A 22,294-nucleotide genomic window follows, 5' to 3' on the forward strand; every position below is an offset into this window, starting at 1 on the left:
CCTTGCGCTTGCCAAGCAGGCGCTTTGCCGCTGAGCTAAATCCCCAGCCCCTATCTATTCTATTCTTGATGGACATTTGGGCTCAGAATTTTTGGCTGCTCTAAGAGGTACTGCTGTAAAAACTACTACCCATACTTTTTGGTGACTGACAGTCCCACTCAGCTGGACATACATGTTAAAGGCTGTATGTGGCATAGACGTGGCAAGGGTAGAAGGTATCTTTATGTTCCACTTCAGTAGCTGAAGCTCAACGGTTATCCAAAATGGATTTTGCCTTGTATTACCATTTTAATCCAGGAGGAATTTGAAGGAATTAAGTAAGAAGAATCACATTAAGAGCACTTTGCCAAATGGATTCCCAAAGTGTTTCTAACCTCTATAAAGTGAATGATCTTTTATGAAATGAGCTCTAAGCAAACACTGTGCAGCTTAATCCCATCAGGTAGTGTATCCATTATCCCAGGACCTCCAGAGCGACACAAAGCATTTGTCAATCCTCCTTCCAGCCTTGTCCTTCTGTTGTTGGTATCCTTTCAACTGATGGAATGCAAATAACCCTACACTTAATCCCTAAACTGACTTAAAATCAGCAAGCAATGGTACTGCCTGGATCACTGTGTATTATGTTGCCATGATGTCTTAAGCCTTCTAGTTAGGACCCAGGTTTATTAGACAGCAAAAGAGAACTGGGTTTGGAAGTTTGAGGACTTTAGTGGCTTCTCTTAGATCTAAATTTTTCCTCTCATTCCTTTGTCAATTATTTTTACTGTTTTGAGTTTTTTTTTTTTTTTTCCGGTATCGGGAACCGAACTCACAACCTTGCGTTTGCCAGGCAGGCGCTGTGCCGCTGAGCTAAATCCCCAGCCCCTATTTTTAATGTTAATAATATCTTCTACATTTATCCTATAGGTTAATATTTAGAAAATATATTCATACTTAATTCACCCAATACACTGTGAGGTATCTTACTATTATTATGACTATTTATAAGCTAAGAAAAATCTCCAAAGTTACAGAGCTGGTCTTCAAATCTAGGGGTTTTTATTAAGTCATTCTCCACATCCTGCTACATATCATGGTTAAGAACTATAAATGACTTTAGTAGGTTAGGCAGTTTAAAAATAATTGTAAGTATTCTAGTTTCTTCTTCCATAAATTATCATGAGGAAGCACAGAAGTTAGTCATCCAGGTAAAAGCCAGTGGATTTTTGTAAGTCTATCCCTTGAGAAATAGTAACTCACTTGAGGTGATCATGCTAAACTGTTCACCAGAAAGGGATCCTGGACCCTAGGGTCTCTTGAGGAGGGGGTCAATTGCTTTGTTTTAGACTCGTTATAAGGCTGTGCTAATATCTGTATGTCCAATGTTAGGAATAGTAAAAGGGTAGAGGGGTAAGCAACCTGTTAAAGTGGACCCTGAACTACATTTATAGAAGGACTAGATAGCTCGTTTATACTTTCTGAAAAGACCTTGTTCTACTGTACAATCAGTAATGTTAATAGGGTCTTCAAGTATTGGTTCTCCCTAGCTTATAACATTACTGGGCAGATAGAGGACATGTGAATTATTTATAAATTCACTTTGAATAATTTGGTAACTAGGTTGCAAAATACCAGATGACTCCTAGCCATCTTCTTTCCACATACTTAAAATCTGAAAGGAAATTTTAAAGGCGTCTTTGCAGGATATTGGATTAATGCAGGGGAGATTCAGAATCCAAGAGAACGTTACTGTGAACACCGATTGTGATGTCAAGATGGCTACTGATGCTATGCATGTGGTTTAAAAAAATATTAGCATAGTTCCAAGAAGGAAAGATGAGAAATTCATCACACTCTGGCTTCATATGACCTGCTTCCCAAACTCAAGGTCAAAGATTTCATAGCCTTGTTTTTCTTAACACCAGAAGACAAATATTTGCCTTTAAGTTCAACATTCTTGAAATCTAACCCCAATTGGATAATTTTTGTCTCTTGTGCAAGGGCCAATGCTTAAGGATTCTTGTTACTCATGATCTCATTCCTGGTCTCCTTTCCAGTATAACAGCACATGCCGGAGTCAGGAACTCACCATCATAGCCATGCGAAGGATCTCTTTCATGCCAGCTGCTCCAGCGAGCCAATCAGTGTACATTTCTCACTGGCCAAACGGCAGTTAGATAGGGACATTTGGTGGGAGCAGGGGTAAGAAGGCATACCACAGGGCCAGATAAGCAGAGAGTCCCCTTTATTTACTATTTCAACCATAGCTGTGTAAATTGGAGCAAATGTGCTGCAACTAAAAACACCGAAACTTGTTAAATGATATGTAGCAAAAGGTTATCCCCATTCAGTGTAACACTTGAGGCTAAGCCCCAGTGTGCCGAACGCTTTTCTTCACCGAGCGGCTATCTCTAAGGTACATTCCAGCTCTGTTATTGCTATCCTTTCCCGAGGAATTGCAAGTATTTCCCCATCCCTCCCTACCCTTTTTCCTTCCTCTGCATACCTACTCTACAATAAATCTCAAAGAACTTCATGGGAGTTGGGTCACACACAGAGCTCTGTGCATGGCTGGCTCCCTGGCTGTGGAGTCTTAGGTGATCCTTTACAAGTTATTTCCACTAAGAAGCATTCCTCTGAGCGCTGAAGACTGTTTCACAGATGTTTCAGCTCTGGGTTGCCTACAGTACACTATCAGACTAAAAATATTTTTTCTTCCCCAGGGTCAGAGGCGCCTTCAGGGTGGGAACCAGTACTGGAGCAGTCAGAAAAACACAGCTTGCTTTTCAAAACATCCTTGTCTGATTTCCTCTTCCATTGTGGCTGGACTTCATCCCCTTCAACAAACAGCTCTGCCTCGGGCCTGGAATCCCCCAACACAGGTCCCAGGGTCTCACCAGGAGCAGGGGGAAGGATGAGGGCCTCTCACAGTTACTCTCAGTTCCAATGTCCGAGGGAAGAGAAAACAGAGTGAACAAATACATCTGAAGAAAGAAAGATGATGTGTGATAGGATTCAGGACCCCCAAGCGTGGCAATGTCCCAAGTGAGAGTACATTTAAGGCAAGGGACACACTTTTAGATGACAACCAAAGCACTTCTCTATTCCGACAAAGAAAGAGGTGTGGGATTCACGTTCCAGACCTCTGCACTCAGGGTGCGTGTCTGCCCTGCCTCGGGATTCCTCTGGAAGAGAGGCCCGGGCCCTGCAGCCAAAAGAAGTGGAGAGCATTGTCCCACCCCTTGCCTGCTACACCAGGCTCCAGCCACACTCAGAGAGCAGGAGGACCCGCCAGAGGTAAGTTAGTGTCCCTCTCTCTGCTCCATGCTGAGCCCCAGAGGGCAGCGCAAGCCACATTTGTCAACCAGAGCTTTGTGAGCCCTGGGCTCCCTTTAGTGTGGTGACACAGCTTGGTAGCCTTCCAAATGTTAGACCACAGCCAGGCATGGGCAAGGTCTGCTCCATGCCTCCGGGCAGCGAGCCCCCTGAGCTGAGGCCAGACCAAGGCCAAACCCGCAAAACTGGAGCAGAGCCAGCCAATCCCTCCCATGACACGAAGATGGGAAGAGCCCAGCTAAAGCAGCCCCTCAGCACAGAAATGCAGGGTCTCTTGGGTCGGTCCTCCTCCCCATGGCCCAGCAGCCTGGACTCAGAGCCTTTTACCAAGCTGTAACTCTGGGTTTTGTTGTACCTCAGGACGAAACAAATTCTCTTTCTACAGGAGTGAGACCAACATGTCACGAATCAAATATAGACCACTGTAGGACATGGTTCCAAGGGTGAAGAAGAGCCCTCAGCATTCAAGAGTGCTAGAGGCTGTCATCAGGCCATGCAGGTCCTGACTCGTGAGACCCCAGCCTGGCCACTTTTTCCATTTCTCAGCCTTCTTACTGGGGAGTAAGCAGTTGAACTAGAGGTCTGTTAGGAACGCGTCTAGCTCCAAAATCCTATATTACTATGAAATAATAAATCAGAAAAAAGGAAATGAACTGACACCTAACCATTATTAAAACAAAGAAGAGTGAAATGCAAATGGTCAGAGCATCTCCTGTGGCAGTTACTATAAACTGAATAACTTTATACATATGGGAAAATACAGCACACTGTGACCAGAGAGATTAAACATTGTGCCTGTGCCACAAAAGGTATCATTTAATTGAAAACTCTACAAAGAAATGAGCATAGCAGTGGTTGGTATTTACACCATGCTTTTCAGTTCACCATGTACTTTGCGTCTCTTTCCCCACTAGGAACTCATGCCGCTGGATGGGACAGGAACACTGACTATCGCTGCTGTCCCCATTTCATAGAAGAGCACTGCAAGGCTCGCAGAGCTGTCTTCAGTGTATTTACTATGGATTGCAAGCATACACTAATTTAAATAGATGGGCCAAAAAGAAAATTTTCTATATATTTGGGTGCAGTTTTTAATCAGAATACAGCCTTCCCTTTGAAAGGCAAGCACATGTTTAGAAATGAATTGTAATTTTCACATTACTTCATTGAGAAAAGCAGAAAGTTCGGTGTTTACAGTTTTAGCTAAAAATCTATGGTCTGAAAAATAATGATTAAAAAATACTTAAGGCAGGCATAGTGATGTACACTTACAATTTCAGAACTTGGGAGGCTGAAACAGGAGGGTCGTGAGTTCAGGGCTAGCATGGGCTATAGAGAAAGACTGTTTCAAAAAACAAAACTAAAATTTAATTCTGTGATTGGATTCTACCTCACTAATTTCCTTCTTAAAAAGGTTATTAATTCTTGGTAAAAAAAAAATGATTTTGAAGTTATAACAAAAAGAAATTCTGATGGAGGCTACTGAGGTCAAGTCAGGAGCAACAGGAGGAAAAGGTAACTATAAACTGCAACTCTGCAGGTACCATGGCTTAACACCGAAGGCCACTTAATTACACTCAGAAAGTGTGGCAAGGTCGCAGTGTGGGGAGGGCAGTGTGAGAACGGCCGTGGAATATGAGCAAGAAGCCGCACTGGCAATCGCTGAGGTACCGGACAGCAATCTCTGTGGCCGTCTGTGTCCCTGCGTAGTCACAGCCAATCCTGCCTTTGTGGAGGTGACTTCGGAGCTGGGCTGCCCTGTCACACTGATCGTTCTCCAGACTCCATCACTTCTTCCTCTGAATATCCTTCTCCATCTTTTCAACCCAGCTCCTCGGGTCAGTGTTCAAGCAGCAGCCCCCGGCTCCTCTCCACCTCCCAAATGAATGTCTCTGTACACCGCGCTCATTTTTATCTAATACCCCATGTGTCCTAACATTCTCCGGATGAAGGGACTTTCATGTCTTCCCATTGCCTACTGAGGAAAGTTAAACTTCCTGACCACTGCATCCAACAGCCCCCACAAGCTGGCCTTGGGATGCCTGTCCAGTTTTATTGTCTACTCAGTAGCAACACACCTTGTTTGTGCCCTGGTCACTGAGGGGGCTCTGCCCAGCCTCGAATACACCAACACACCTGTGTTCTCATGTTTTCAGTTTGCCAAGACAAGTTATTCTCAAACCATTCTGTGCAATGGAGTCAACAGGTAGTTGTTTCCAAATTATAATTGCCTGGGGCACCTCTGGAGAGTTAGAGGAAGTCTGCGAAGGGCTTGAGTGGGGAGGTTTTAGGAAGCTCTCCACGTGACTCCAAGATGCATTCTGGGTTGGAAACTTCTAGGCTGGAATGAGTCTTTTCCATACCCCCCAGACTTAGGCATTCCCTTTGGTTTACATTTACTTCTGGACAGGTGTTCATTTTCATATATTTATACAAAGTATACCCCCTTCATATGATGCAATAAATTAAAAGTGCTGGCTACTCAAAATGTTCCATGCTAGACTTTTACTTCTTGGGGATAGGATATTATCTTACTTATTTTTTCATTTCCAGAATCCAGTGGGGTGTTTGAGCACATATTAGATTTTTCTGGTATAAAAAGTCCATGTCATAATAAAATACCAATGCTCCGGGCTTAATTCAAGTGCTACCTTTTCTAGGATGCCTCTTCTTATCAACCTCAGCAAGACTTGTTTTCACCCTCCTCTGTGTTCCTATAACCTTATTCATTCCTCTGATACGGTACACTGAACTTACAGCTATTTGTTTGTTTAATGACTTCCGTTAAATTTTAAGTGCCATTAAGGCAGAGATTACACCTTTTTATAATTGTGTAACTATGCAATCGGCTATCATAGTACATGCAAATGAAATGTTAAATTCTTACTTAAAAATGAATTACACATCAAACTGCTGTGCCAAAAATCTGCAAGTACATTGTTGAAAAAAAATTCTAATACCACAGAACAATAGCAGCACAAAAATTTAAGAGCAAATTGTATGCCGAATCCACATAGGGATTTTATTCTATTCTAAGCTACACCTTCCTGTTTAAAATTCTTTATATACTCTTCTGGCCTCAATAGTCTCATTTCCTGCAATTTTGCTCCCCATGTGTTTCTTGGCAGAGTAATGCTGATTCTTTTTGCATGCAGCAAATGGGTCACCTGTAGAGAATATTCCCAACTCCCAGCAGAAAGACCAACTGTGTGTATTCTTTAGTTTTCCCTTTCATCTGCTCAGAGCATCACACTGTTAAAAAAATTTACCTTTCCTGCTGGACCCAGTGGGTTTTCCAGTGCCTTCTCTCAAACTCCAACACACTGGCATCACTTTCTTATCATCACATGATCTCAGGTGGACAGATGCTCTCTCAGCACTTTCCTGGAGCAAAAAGGCCTAGACAATCCCCATCCAAGACGAATCAATTTCCTTCTGTCCAATTAGGGCAGCAAACCTGGGACCGCTTCCTTGCTGCGGGCCAGCCGTGCTGAGCACAAGATGACTGAGGTGAACCTCCCTGGGCTGGAGAAAGCTACTTATTTCTAAAGTAATGAGTCTATTAAGGGCAGGCGCCTGACCAAAGTGATCTTTTCTCCAGTGCAGGAAGAGGGTCAAAATCAGTAATCTAGGGAAAGAAAATGTGTTAAAATCCAATGCAACGTACATGCTGAATAACTTCTTAAGCATCAGGGACATGCTGAGCTTTTTCTGCACCACGGGCCTGCCTGTACAGAAGGCAGAACTTTATTCAAGTCAACTCCAAATAGTAAGTGTGCAATAAGCATCTGTTAAATTAAAGAGCTTGTTTTTGGGTCAAGAAAGAGAGACAGTGGTTATAACTCAGGGGTCATGGGAAGACTTTACAGAGAATGGAATCAGTAAATGACATTAGAAAGACAACAAAATGTCACTTTTATGACTACTATATATACCAAAACCCAAGGATTTTTCCTCTGTCACTCACATTACAGTCCAGAAGATATCCACATGCACTATTCCACCTACCCTCTCTTTTCCCAGCAAACCAAACCAAATTCAGCAAGCCTAAACTTTGGAGGAACTTACCAGATATTTCTTCATCTAAAATTACTTTTTTATATAATTTTTCAGGTAGAATGAGCAGCTGAAACTTTATTTTTATCTCTTCTTTCTTGGACATTTAACTGATAAATGTGATGAATTTAGACAGACAAAAATGAAAGAAGGGACAGGAAAGAGAAAAAAATACTTGTTCTTCATTGTGAAAATGAAGATATCTTGGGAGAAAAATATGATTCAAATATCCCCAACATGTGTTATCATGGCTCAGAACAGGAAGAAAATAGCTTTATTTCAATAATAGTATCCTGCTACCTCCTAAATCAAGAAAAATAATTATCATCAAAAGGAAAAAAAAAGAAGGAGAGAAAGATAAGAAACACCCACGGGCAGGCAACATCCAGCAGTAATGACTTCACACTCAATTTAACCCTGAGCTGGTTTATTCCACATCGTGGGAATTCCATCAAGTTGACATGCTGCAGCTCACCCCTTCCTAACCTGCAGTAAATGACCAGCAATAAAACCCCAACTCGGTCTGCACGCTGCTGCGTTTGGGGTAATGTGAACTCAAAGTCCCTCATTAACTGTGGAGGCTGGTAAAGGCAAAGGCTATCCCTCATTAACCAGGAATAAAAGAATGGCTAAATGAGTTCTTGGTATTCCCTCTCTAGCTTAGAGCTAGCAGACATTAGCAATCTATTTTTCCATGAAAAGTGATGAACCAAGAAATATGTCCCTTGTCAGAGAGGGAGAGAGAGAGAGAGAGAGAAAGAATTTCCAAGACAGAGACACTCATGAAAACATCACTGTAAGCCTGCAAAGTCCTGTCATGATACTATTACTCAAAGGACTGCACCCAAGGAGCAGTTATACGTAGCCTGTGATGCCTCTTTTTAGATCATCTACAAATGAGGTATCTCAGGTATCTTTCCCTATGGTGTGCACAGTAGACTATAAGAATAAAAAAACTTTCTGGTATCAGCGTGAGGTATGCATAACTAAGAAATGAAATGAGTATTCTGAATCAGGCTGTTTTGATAATTTTAGCAAACACTCCCGTGAATTACTCTTTAGAGCTGAAATCGAAGAGTGCCTTTCCTCACAGTATATGAAAGCACATATAAAAAAGGCATTTGAAGTACATGCTTCCCACAGGCCACCTACCAGCAGTTAAGAATGTTGCTACACTAGTGTGTTCCTCTCTACAGTTTAAAAGCTTCAATTTGAAAATGAAAATAATAGACAGAAAAATGCCTCTTGGTGAGATCTACCCTTCATGGCATCCTCAGCAGTTAGAGATTAAATTGTTGATCACCATGAGCTTCTACCTGAATGCAAACACACTGACCTTTCAGAGAAATGAGAAATATGATCAGACTCCTGAGGGCATCCCCCTGAACTCAAACGGGGTTTAGCCCAGGTTAACACACAGGGGATGGAAAGGGAGGAGCCTTAGATATAAAAATGACATGAAAGATGGTCCAGGCAACGGAGTTCCAAAGTAACACATGACTGTAACACTACATTCAAATGGGTAAGGGTGATCTGTGTACTCTAAGCTCACAATTTCCTCAGTGGCCAGCTCAAGGATACTTTTGGTAGAGGGTGGTCAGTGTGCTACTGGGGACTGAACCCAGGCAGCACTAAGCTACATCTCCAGCCCTTCTTTATTTTGAGACAGGGTCTTGCTAAGTTGCCCAGGCTGCCCTTGAATTTGTGATCCTCCAGCCTCAGCCTCCCTAGTAGCTGGGATTACAGGTGTGTGCCACTATGCCCTGGCTAAGGATGCCCTGCTGTTTTGGAGGAGTTACATCTTCTCCCAACTCTAGAAGCACAAGCTGCCATTCTCTCCGGTCACCGATCCCTACCCCAGCCATAGGCAAGATGTTAAGAGACTCTTCCCAGGACCTCCCGACATGAGCTAGGAGTAAAAGAATGCTTTGCACTGTGGGAGATGAGCCCTAAGCTGCTGCAGGCTTGCCTTCCTGACCCACAGCAAGTCTGTGAGTGTGAATGATACACAGAGATAAGCCGGCAGAGCTGAGAGCACACTAATGACATCTGAGGCCCTGTTCCATTCCAGCAGCTTGGTCATGTGAGTTCCTTTGTGCTTCAGCTGAGGCTAAGGGTTGTGTCTCTCCAGAAGGTATGTTGAAGTCCTAACCTAGAGCATAACCTTATTAGGAAACGGAGTTGTTACAGATGTAGTAATTAGGATACGCTCATCCTGGAGTAGGTTGGGCCATTAATCCAACATGACTGATGTCCTTATAAGAATCTGAGAGGAGGGAGACAGACAAGGAGAAGGGTGTGGTTGCAGTTATGTTTCACAAGCCTAGAACACCTGGGGCCAACATAAGCTGGAAGAGGAGAGAACGTTTCCTCCTCCGGAGGTCTTGGGGAGACTCTGGCCCCGGCACCATCTTGGTTTCAGACTTCTGGCCGCCAGAACCATTGGAAAATAAATCTTTGTTATGTACTTTGTATGTCAGCCCTAAGAAACCTGGTGTGAGGTGTCTGACACTTATCACCAACAACACCGTCTAAGAACTTGAAGTGAGCAGATCTCATTCTTCAATTTCAAAAATTAAAAACATTTCATCTAAATTCCTTGTTCAATACAAATAACAACTGTATCCTCAAACAGTTAACACCAGATCACATTCCCAGCCTCAATCTTTTATTTTTGCATTAATGTAACTTTCTCCTGAGAAATTTTATCCATAAAAGTATTGGTTCTCCTGACCCTAGATGGATTCAGGCAAACTTGGAAACTCTGAACCTCAACAACTAACTCAGGTTAACTCCAGGAAAGGCCGCTATGTAGCTGGCAACCACTGAACTGAAAACTCCCAAGGATTACAAATGAAAGATTTTTCCTTTGCCTGGTTTCCTCTTCAGTTCAAATACCAGATATGTAAACACTCTTCTCATTAGCATTGCATTTTGCAGGACTCAGGAAAAGAATTCCTAGAAGCCTTGCCATTCTGGCTGGTACTTTTTCTGTGACTGATCTCAGACTGGTAAATGATTAAGACCAGATGTCATTCCTGGGCTCTTGGTTTTTTCCTCAAGAGCAGGGGTGCCCATCAGGACGAGAAGAAGGCTTTGACCCTTTTCTCACTAGGGCAGGGAAAATTTGAGAGGCCAGGAGTGTTCAGATTTTTAGACACAGGGCATGGGGTGAGCTGAATAGTCCCGCAAAGGCATGCCCACACCCCTTAGCAGAGGTAAGCAAGGTGGATCCTGAGTGTAAGTCACAAGTCCTCCTGAGAGAAGAGAAGGGGACGCAGACCCAGAGTCTCAGAGAAGCTGGGCCCTCATGAAGACAGAGACAGATATCCGAGTGATGTGCCCGAAGCCGAGGGACTCCAAGGCTACATGGCCACTACTGCAAGCTGGGAGGACGCACAGAACAGACTCTCCGTAGAGCCTGTAGGATGAGCCAACCTGATAGCACCTTGACTTCCAACTTCTAGTCTCCAGGGCTATGACAGAATGCATTTCTGCTGTTTGAAGCTGCCAAGCTCATGGTAATTTGTTGCGACAGCCGTACAGCATGGCAATGCAGGGCTTCACTGACCACACAGACCTGAAGGGCAGGGACAGCATGCGGGGTGGTCTGCCCTGTTGTATTTGGCACTTTCTTGGTGGAAGGTATAGAATGATCCCACTATGTGGCATGATCATAAGGACCAATGTCGAGTCACTGCCAAGGGAAAACTGCAGAACAACCCATATGATCTACTACTACTTATATAAAGCAGAAGAGATTCCTTCCACAGGTATCTGCCCAGGAAGCAGGAGAAATGCAAAATAAAGAACTACACATCCTATATGACAGAATGTATCTGACCAAACCCCATATTTGCAAACTCTACTTTCCTATGCTAGTAGTCACCTCTGGGACTAGGATCAGGGCGAGAAAGCAGGATGTTTACTTTTCACTTAACGCCAGGGACAGCAAATTACAGCCCATGGACCAAATGTGGCTAGCTGTTTTTGTCCATCAAGCTTTATCAGAACCCAGCCATGTGCATTCATTTATACGGTATTTGTGGCTGTGTTAGTCCTACAATAGCTGACAGTTGACGACGTGGTTGACAAAGCTGAAAATATTTACTATGCAGCCTATTACAGAAAGAACGTTCTCCCCCACCTTATGGGATTCTATACTATGCACTTATTTGCTTATTCATTTACTTACAACCACGTTACTTAAAAAAAAAAAAACGCAAACAAACAACTTTTAGAAGTGGTCTTACACAGAAGGAGCAGATCCCCGGACAAGCACTCACCAAGCGGAAACTCTGGAGTTTTTAGGAGGAGAGATGAAAAGATCAATGGCCTAAGAAAGGGAAGGTGCTCTAAAATAAAGAATATGGGCCAGAGTTGAGCAAAAACTTATTATCCACTGAAGGCTCAGCAGAGATACCCTGAGTCCTTAGCATCTTGCTTCCATGCAATGGCTTTAATATCTCAAAAGACTTTTGGAGAGAGCTGCATGCATTTGTGTAAGAGGCAGACAGATAGTTCAAGAAGCTGCTTGTGGAGGTGTGAGGGGAAAAAAGCAGCCCTGGGCTGCTCTGAGGTCAACTTTTGGCTCACTGACCATGACTGAGTCTTGGCAAACCAACTGTGTTTTCTGAGTCTCAGTGTCCTCAACTCTCAGAGGGTTAGATTAGATTCAATCTATGGAAGTCTATGGATATTTCTAGAAGTCTTCAGCAGGAATCCCCGTGAACACAGAAAAGTAGGCAAAGAAGCGATCTTTCTGGGTTGGTGCAAGGGCAGGTCAGGAAACAGCTAAATCACAGCCTTTATAGTGAGTGTGGATTAAGCAAGACCTCTGGACAGGGTGGTATGAGTGAACAACAAATTAATCAGAAAGCCCTTTCTAATATTCTCTTCATATCATTAACTAAATTGCAAATCACAATGCGTATTTATTAGTGAGCACACCCAAGACCAAAAAAAAATCCCACTTTTGGCTTTTTGACACAACTTCTCAAATGACATCACTGGCTGTGTTAAATGTACTAACAAATATCTTACTGAGGGATAGTTAGGGGTTAAATGGTCTGTGTCATCTGTGATAGGTGGAGAAGCGGCCTATGTCCACAGATCCCTCCGTGTGCGCCTGGACTGAGCCCTGCTCACTGGTCCTGCCCCACTGCTGGAGGGCTTTCTGAGCTTTATTTGACATCCACAAATAATAGCACATGGGCCCCAACTTCCTGCTTACCACACCTCACACCCAGGTCAAAGGGAACCAGCTAGGTTAGCCCCAAACTTGGGGGAAACTTGGTTAGGTCCAAGGAAAGCTTAGAAGAACCAGCCTGACCGGGTGGCTGCTTCTGCCTACTTAGAGCTGCCATCAGGTCTTGCGTGCTGGAAAATGCAAGCTCTTAAGATGAGGGACCCACACCCTGCAGGCCAGTGTAAACTGCGGCCGGCACATCACGGAGCACATCCCTCAGGCACTGAAACCCCTGGGTCACCCACAGTGACCAACCCCCTCTTCAACTCTACGTGAAGGTACAAGGTTCAGTCATCTTCACACTGGACCCAGAGAGCTAGCGCTCCAAGCCAGTTTACGGCATTACATTCATATGTTGGCACCAGCTGCTGACCTTGGCTGTGTAACTCAATCAGGGAGCACACTGGGTCCAGACAAATCACAAGGACTGGTGTCCAGGAGAGCAGGCCACGTGTAGCACGGGGTTATATTAAAAATACAGAAGACCACAGAAATGATAGGCCGGCTTATTGTCCTGAGAGATGTCCCTAGATTACCAGCTGGTAAGCTCTTCTTTTATTTAATGTTTACTTATAATGTTTATATTACACTATTGTATTACAAATAGTACAAGCGCAAATAATAAGGAAGAGAAGGGAGGCAAAGCCTGGAGTTTCATTGACTTGGGAAAAGTCTGTGGTGGACCAGTGGGCCGTGCACCAGGCCACTAATGAGGAGCACAGAAAGGCTATGGAAGGTGGGCTTTGAAGTGGACAATCCGGCTTCAAACCCTGGTCCTGCCAGAATCATCCATCTGCTTTCAGAGCAGCTGCTCTGGGCCTCAGTTTACTTATCTGCAAAACGAAGATGAGCATAATACTTGGAACACAGACTTGGTACAAGGACTTTACTGACATAAGGCTATAAAGTACTATGGTAGCAAGAGTGAAACAAGGACTATACCCATTACTACCTTTCTTCGCTATTCCTGTCCTCAGGAACTTACGCCGTGCAGGGGCAGCCGGTATGTGAACAATGGAATAAAAAAATGACTGTGTAATGTACAAAGTGAGGTGGATGTCGGGAGAAGGGATCCAAAGACCACCATCTTGGGAAGTTGGGGAGCCATCACAGAAGAGAAGGACTTAGTGGAATTTAAAGGAAGGTAAGTTTGCTGGGAAGTCAGCTCGTCCGTCCCCTCTCCTCTCTCCCAAGTCACCCATCCATCTGTCCATCCACCCCATGCTTCCATTGCTGGCACTATGGAAATGCCTGTCATAAGCTTACCTTCTTCAACAGGTGACAGACAAGAAACACGTGTGAACACAAGAATTTCAGACAGTGGGAAGCACAGGAAGGAAATAATAGAGAGCCGGGGACAGAGATGACCTGGGGGGCCGGGCAGGTGGAAGCAGCATCGGGCGCATGATCAGGGAGAGCGACTAACAGGTAGAGGAGTGAGAAGCAAGCAGAGATCTGGGAGAAGATGTCTGGGCAGAGGGAGCCGCGAGAGCAAAGGCTTGAGATGGAAAGAACATGCACCAAGGGGCAGGGAAAGAGCCAACCGAGTAGAAATGAATGAAAGGGAGAGAAATAAGTGACCAGGAACCCAAGCACGGAGGGCTATGTAAGCTAAGCTAAGGGATTTCAATAGGTTTTTACAATCCTGAGGTTTAAAAGCAAAACAAAAACCTAATCATGAACATTTTTCCTCTTACGCTTTCAACCTCTTCACAAAACACCAAGGAAACGGAAATCTACACCTCTGTTCCCTTTACGGCCTACACTTAGTTACGTAAGAACCAGTATCTTTAATCTGTCGCCACCAGACATTTGGCATCCTCAACAAACTGCCAAAACAAAGCAGAAAGCTGGCTTCCACTCTGTCAGAGGATGTTCTAAGTTCTGCAAAACACACTTCTCTGTCTTTTCAAGTATGTTTATTTGGACAAGGTATATGGAGAGAAGCACAGAAGCCAGGAGCCAGCTGCACGGAACCCAAATAATCTAAGAAAGTTATTTTTTAGGCGTAAGGACAGATAAAAGGAGTTTTTAGCGTAAGCAATCCTTCTGCTTCATCTAATGTTTATGAGCAAAAAAGAAACTATGAACTCACAATGCTGAGAAGGACATAAACATGTATTTGCTAAAAACATTCCAGGCTGGGTGAACAATCAAAGTAGCACAGTTTGCATCCTCCGCTATTAGCGGTCTTTCCCCCCGGCCACACCCAAAGCCTCTGCTGCCTAGGTCCAAGAAAGATGGGAGACAGAGGGAAATCTTGAATATGCCACCAGCTTCACTTGCTTTTAGTTTACTGTAAAATTAAAATCACTGATTTTGGAAATATACTACTAGTCCCCCACTAGCCGGCTGTACATGGTTCTGACCTATGGGGTTTTGATGATGATGGTTATGTACATCACTTCTTGGGGACCTAAAGACTATTTTTGTTGAAACCATCAATTCGTTGCTTGGGGCTGCGCAGGTGTCTGATGGGTGACCTTTGATGTCAGAAGGAAAACAATTACTCTCAGATGACAAGAATACCTGTCATCCTCTGAATAGTGTCCTATGAAGAGCCACGAAGTTTGATTACATACCACAGACCACTGATTACTTCCAATCACATTTTCCCTATACTTTGAATCACCCTGCTTCTTTATCCCCTCCCCCTGCCCTTGGGGAGACAGATTTCAGCCTTAGTCTTGCTCCATGCTACACTGCTTTGTGAACAAAGTTTCTGTTTTGCAAAACTTGGGTGTGTCTGTGATCCACACACGGTGCAGCGGGCAAAGCAGGTCTGGTTCATAAAGAACTGAGCTCTGTTTGTGAACTGAGGCAGGAGACTGAGATGGTCTCCGGCTTCCTTACCCCTCACTGCAGCATTTTTTACTTCCCACATGGAAGTTCTGGGTTCGAGTCTCAAATGTATGCTCCTCTGTATGCCCTCAACTCCTCAACTGTATGTCCCAACTGTATGCTCCTCGTCCTAGCTCCTGGTGCAGGAAATGTTATGCCTTTGGAATGGTGCCACTGTGATCCCCGGTGCAGAGACTTCCCACTGCTGAGATTTTACGGGATACACAGCCAGACTAAACAAGGGGTGGTTCACTACTGATCACAAGCTTTTTCTTTTGGCTGAATAATTTTCTTACAAACAAGGCGGTTGCAAACACTTTGCCACTGGGTCAGGTCCTACAGTCAGTACACTATTTTACTGAAATCAGGAGGCAGTGTTAGTCTGTAGGGTTTTAAAGAACGGCAGAAATTTAAGGCAGAAAAATTTATACAGCTTTCCTCGCTCCCGAATTCTATCACTCGCAGACCCACTTTTCCTGCATTCTTAAAAGAATTTATTGCCAGCCCCTCAAACATTACAACCTGCCTGGATGGGGATCAGGTTTGTCCTACTGGAAAAAAAAATACAGGATAGATGACATGCATAGGACACAGAGTACACCCAAAGGTGCTTAGAAAACTCTATCACAGAATATGGGGTCGTGGGCATCCTGAATATTTTAAACTGAAAGATCCAGCAAGGCCTAAGAACTCAAGTCTCACTGACCCTCTCCTGTCCTCCTATCTGTCACCCTTTTTTCTCCTCCAAACAGAGTTATAGCAATTAGTACTTCTCTTCCCCCAAGCAAGTCATAAAACTGAGAGATATTACTCCAATCTTCCTTTGCCCTTTTGTGCAAGAGCCGGCCATAAAGAAGTGCTCTGACCTATTTTGTCTGATAGTAGGTTCCACAGGGGTCTTGTCCTATACACAGGAGGAAGAAGCGACACAAAGTGGCCAAGGAGAATCTGAATACATGGGCTTTGCTGTGAGCCCCCTCAGTGTTTGGAGACCTACAAAGGGTCCTTAGCTCAGATCCTTTTGTCCGTCACATTTCTATCCCACTGTCTATTCTTATCAAGTCAACGTGTAAAAATAGAAAGTTCTTCCTGGGTCTCAGGGCCTTTACTTTGTGGACCTCTGTATCTTTTGATTAAATACACGACGCTGCTCTTCTCTTACCAACCTGTCCTTTGTTATAGAAGTATTGGCTGTGACAGTGAGGAAAGATATCACTCATACCCGTCTGCCCTGACAGTAACAAGTGAGCTTCTTGCAGACCAGGCTTTCCATGAGAATCACTGACAATCATGTGTTTATTCATCAACTACTGAGCAAACAAAATGTGCAAGCACTTCCTCACATCCTGGGGACAAAGAGATCTCTGCACTGATGCACGTGAGATCTAGTGAATGAGGCAGTATGTAATAATGAAGTAATGTTTCTAAGCGAATGCATGGTGTTTGATACACTGGTACCTCCATTTGGAGGTAAACACAAGACCAGCTTTACAGCTGGGGATATAGCTCAGCAGCATAAGCACCTGCCTGGCAAGTGCAAGGTCCTGAGTTCAATTCCCAGTAGCCAAAAAAAAAAAAAAAAAGATCAGCTTTATAATCAAAAACACAACAATGCATTATGTTTTTGGACAGACACACAACTTTTATATGAGACAAGTGACATACAACTTTTATATGAGACAATTCTTTTCTGAGATTAAAAATAAGTATTTAATTTATAGTATTTATAGTATTTATAGTGAAACATGGGACCATCCTCCCCAAAAGTAAAACAGAACTATGCAAAATGGCTTATTTCAGATATTTTGGATCAGTATTTACCTGCTATAACTTCCTTCATTTTGTAATTTGTAAACCTTTGAGAGCAGATACACAGTAGCATACACTAAAGGTAGAAAAAAAATTTTAAATGGAAAAAAAAATTCCAGCCATTGACTTCACTGTTGTCTATGTACAAGGCAATCAATGATCTATTTCATTGACAACAACAAAGTATAATTTCCATTAGACCTGAGGAATTTGAGACTCACTGGGACAGAGATGGGGAAAATAAACAGAAAAATAAAAAAGAAATGAAAACATTTATCAGCAGATACCACAAAAAAATAGGTGTGTCCAAATTCATTCCACACACCTAACTAAAAAAAAATCCTGTATTTGCAGAATGAATAAGGTATGGGTAATTATTTGCTTTGTAAAACAGGTCATTATATGGGTTTCATTTCTTTTTTAAAATAGTATATATCCAGATGCACTTAGTCTAGGTGAGAATTTTGACTGCTATATAACCATAGCACTGTAAGGAAAACAAAATAAAATCCAAAGCAGTCAGGCCAAAATATTTTTCCTGTTACTCTCCTTGAACCGCCTCAGAGCTCCTCAGGGGTCCAGATGCCACTCCCGTCCCTCCCCTCCTGACCTTCAGAAGAATGCCTCAAAAAGCAGATTCTCTGGAATAGAGATTCTCAACTAGAGACCATTTTGCCCTGCAGGGAACATCAGGGGAGGAGGTCTGAAGCTATTTTTAGTTTGTGCAGCTGGGTTGGGAGTGCTTCTGTTCTTTAGAGGGCAGCAATCAAGGATGCTGATATTCTTCAGGATAGTCCCCCAAAATAAAGAATGACGACAGCAAGATGTCACCAGTGCTGAGGACGGAGAAACCCTACAGGAGGCAAAATCTTCATTGGGACTTGCATCTCTCTGGAGTCAGGAAGAGAGAACTGAGGAGCTCTGACTGCTTTTTTCTTTTGGAGGAGCCAGGGTTTCCTGATGTGATATTCCCCTGCTCCTGTTTGAGATGCTCCTGATGCAAAGGTTAAACTCACTGACTCGTGAAATACCTGAGCAACCCACTTGAAAAACCATCTGACCACAACTTTCATTCAAAGTGTTACAATAAGAGGCTTGTAGGGCCACACGGTCTTAAAAAGCCTGCTCAAAAAGTAATTCATACCAATAAGCCATGGCAAACTTGCCTACTCCATACACACATCCCGGCTCAATAAGCCTTTTGATCCAGCATAGAGTGGCAACAATTATATTTTAATTGGTTATTTTTTACTTACTTGTCTGAACCTGTTTGGCTAATCTAAATAGCTTCACATCCTCTTAACATTCCTCTCTGACCTTCAGAGAAAGCAGGCTCAGTTTTTTTTAAGTCTCCAATCTCAGTTAAATGATAGATGAAGCTCCTAAAGGACCACATTTATGTGGGTTTGGGCAAACTCATTTTATTTTTTCCTTCCCCACATCATAAATGTACTCCTTTTATACTTAGGATAATTTTCTTGTGTAGTTTCTTCTTTAGTGCTAGCATAGCTCACTTTAAAACTTTTTTTCCAAAAAAAAAAAAAAATTAGAACATGTTTTGATTAATCACTAGGTTTTAGAAAACTTTTTTCATTATAAAGGTCAGAATGTTCAGATTTCATTCATCACAAACCCACCAGTGATAAAGGGTCAGAGTCAATCTCTTTCAAATTGTAGCTGTATTAAAAAGTGAATTATATGCAGTTTGCATCCTTATTTTCATTAGGGAACTTATTAAAGAAGGAAAAAAACCCTCAGACATCTATAGTAACAGATAAACCTATTCACCGTCCCATGTCACTTTTACTGCCAAATCTCCCCAAATGACTTCAAAGTCTTTTCATCTCAAAAGTCAATTTCAAGCCAGACACAGTGGCACATGCCTGTAATCCCAGCACTCTGGGAGGCTGAGGTGGAGGACTGCAAGTTTAAACCCAGCCTGGGCAACTTGGTGACTTAGTCAGACCTGTTTCAAAATAAAACATAAAAAGGGCTGGGGATGCAACTTAGTACAAAGATACTGGACGCCATCCCCAGTACTGCAAAAAAAGTAAATTCCACAGCGCTCTGCAAACTACAGGCAAAACAAAACAAGCTCAACATGTGAAAACCACTTTCTTTTCAGTCTTTGGAGCAATGGTCTGACAAACACACACCTGGTTTAAAAGTCAATACTCTACCCTTCTCAGTAAAAATAACCTGCCCTACTTCCTCTTCAGTACTGTGTCCGTGAAAAAATAAAGCTTCTATATTATAGCAAAAACGAAAGTTTCAGTAAATTATTTCAGGGCAACACAAGTAGTCTCTGTCACCAGCACCCACCTGACCACCTCTAGCAGACCCTAAGGGGCCCCCGACCACCCAGGAAGCCAGAGATTTCCTATCCGCCTTGCAAGGCATAGGACACCTTTGCAAAGCCTGCTTTACCTTATGCCAGGGCTCCTTTGCTTCCAGTGCTGTGCCTTAGCTGTACTTAGGTTAGGACTCCTCTGCGAAGAGGCTTTGTAAAGGGCAGACCTCAGCCAGGCCGATTGAGGCTCCTGCTTGCCTGGGTTACATCCCAGGCTTCTCTGGGAAGCTAGGCTAAGGAAGCAGCCTGCATCTCTCCTGAGACACACACCGGAAACAAGAACAGTGAGCGACAGCCACTCTCTCCAACGCCTCCTCTCCGCGCTCCACTTACTAGTTAAACACCCTGCAACCACACCGGGCCAGACCATGTTTCCAAAAGAGGAGGGGGGTAGATAATTCTTTTTTTCAAACGCAGGTGGAGAAAGTACCATTTCTTCACATCTGCTGGCAATTATCCGCATCGTAAATCTGACAGTAATTGTCCCCGAGGCAGAGGCTCGGATTGAAACCATATTCTTATGCCTTTTAAGTTTCTTTCTTGGGTTTGAGGTGATTCAAGGCGTAGGGCTGAGCACAGCTTTGAAACAGCCAGGAGCCTTCTCTCACGAGTCATTCTTTTGGGGCACATGTAGAAGTTTAGTCAAACTCAAGTCTATTGATTTCCATTTTTTCCATTTATTACTTTGACCTTTCACATTATCCAGGAATATTTTTGGGGAGACTTAGAGTTTAAGAAAAAGACTTGCTTGCCAAACTTCCTTGATTCGTATACATTTTGCATTGTGTGCTTTAACTACAGCAAAAAAAAGTGGATGCCTCTTATGTTCCAGGCATTGTATGCACATTAATTTGCTTGCATCTAAACCGTCTTGCAGAAACCTCAGAGAACTGGTGACAGAAGGTGAAGCGACAGGCTCCTTGTGTGGAGGAACGGGGAGAAGGGGCAGAACCACATATTCTGATAACACAGCTTCTTTTTAGGGGCTCTTTCTTAGGTCTAGGACAAGATTCTGTAACAACTAAGGTCATTTTCAACAAGACTAAGAGGATTTCAGGACATTTTCATGGAGATTATTTGCACGTAAAGATCAGCTCATCAAAGACCCATTTAAGTATGAGTGGAATCTCTCTAAGCTGTTCTAGAAGCAATCCTGAACACTCATGAAGAAATGTAAGGGCTTTAGCAACAAAACAATGCTTCTAAGATATAGCAGCAGCTACTGATTGTAAAGTATAATTATAGGGGTGTTAGTATCTAGTATACTTTTCTCTTGAGAAGTCAAACAGTTTCTATTAATGTGCTTTTACAAATACCCTCCCTGGGCCAGATTCTCGAACTGGCATCTATGGGTGTCTCTGCCCCAGGATTACCCAGAGCAGGATGGCACGTGACCATGCAAATTCCCAGGCCCATCTTGGACCCGCTGAGTCAGAATCTTTGGGGGTATCCATATATTATTTAAAAATCATTAATAAGTATTTTTTATTGTGATAAAAACCCTTAACATGAGATTTACCCCATTACATTTATAAGTACACAATGTGCTAGGAATAAACATGGCTATTACTGAAAGTTTGTACTACGCTGTACTGAAAACCCATGCTTTGCGCAAGATATCCAGGTGGTTCTTATGTACAGTGGTTTTAGAACCCTAGTCTTTTTTTTTTTTTTTGGTACCAGGAATCGAACTCAGGACCTCGCACTTGCTAGGCAGGGCTGCGCTGCTGAGCTATATCCCTGGCCCTTAGAACCCTAGGCTTGAATTCTAAGACCTTGGAGGTCAGGGATAGTACCTGTAACCTCTATAATCCCAGCGCCTCCTGCTCGGGACATTAGCAGGCAGCCAGTGTTTCTCAAAGGAGTAAAGAAAGCCCACTTTACAAAGAAAACAAGGAAGCTTAATTAGGCTCCCAGTCACAGGCTAGAAGCAACTCAAGCACTAGAATCGCGCTTACCCCGCAACAATCTTCACCCTCCCTACTCGCCTATATTTGGATTGTCAGTTCCTCATCTGGGTTTCACTTATTTAACCACCTTGATGACCTCTTCATCTTCAAGTATACCAAGCGAATTTCCACAATTGTGAGTTTCCAGATGAAAAGGCCAAAAATCGTGATCTTCTGGAGTCAAGCGGTTCAAAGGATCTACCAGGTTGGGCAGCCCTTGGGGAGCAACCGTAAGCCACCTTTCCAAAGGACAGGTCTCTGTGCATGGAGATAGATGTACATTTGGTGAAAGAAAGTAGGCAGAAGAGAAAAGGTGGAGTAAAACTTGCTTCAAAGCGACTCAGGGAGCTTCCAGGAGCTGAAAGAGCAGGAGCAGGATTCACCTTATCCTGAATACCAGTAACGGCCTCCTCAGGGCAAATGAGCCTGGCATTAGAACGATTCAAGAGACCACCAGTGAACTTTTTAATTTCATACTTAAACAGGTTACACTCCGTGAATACAATAAGAGAGACATTAACAGGTAGGAAGTAGGCATGTGAGTATTTATTTCACAGGTGAGTAAAAGGAGTAGATATTTAGTGGACTGGTAAGAAAGTTAGAAGTATGTAAAGCTTTAATATTTTTGGTTAAAAGCAATGAAAAAAATTCCTAATGGGAAAACTAACTATTCATCAACACATCTTTACTTAGCAGCTACTAGATACCCAGTAAAAGGTAACA

The 22,294-nt window shown here is 43.2% G+C and overlaps 1 protein-coding gene and 1 long non-coding RNA gene across 17 annotated transcripts in view; one reads left to right on the top strand and one right to left on the bottom strand.

Moving 5' to 3' along the window:
- The window catches only part of LOC106148874, a 9,282-nt gene extending 3,079 nt beyond the window's left edge, over nucleotides 1–6,203 (top strand). The window contains exons 2-3 of the long non-coding RNA XR_001234610.1: nucleotides 2,706–3,279; nucleotides 4,233–6,203. This is a non-coding gene — a long non-coding RNA (uncharacterized LOC106148874). The remainder of the gene's footprint in view (nucleotides 1–2,705; nucleotides 3,280–4,232) is intronic.
- The window catches only part of Ablim1 (actin binding LIM protein 1), a 287,439-nt gene that overhangs the window by 67,331 nt on the left and 197,814 nt on the right, over nucleotides 1–22,294 (bottom strand). The window lies entirely within an intron of this gene.

This window comes from Chinchilla lanigera, unplaced genomic scaffold (genome assembly GCF_000276665.1).
Source record: "Chinchilla lanigera isolate Chin_1 unplaced genomic scaffold, ChiLan1.0 scaffold00030, whole genome shotgun sequence".
In the NCBI taxonomy this organism is placed as follows: Eukaryota; Metazoa; Chordata; class Mammalia; order Rodentia; family Chinchillidae; genus Chinchilla; species Chinchilla lanigera.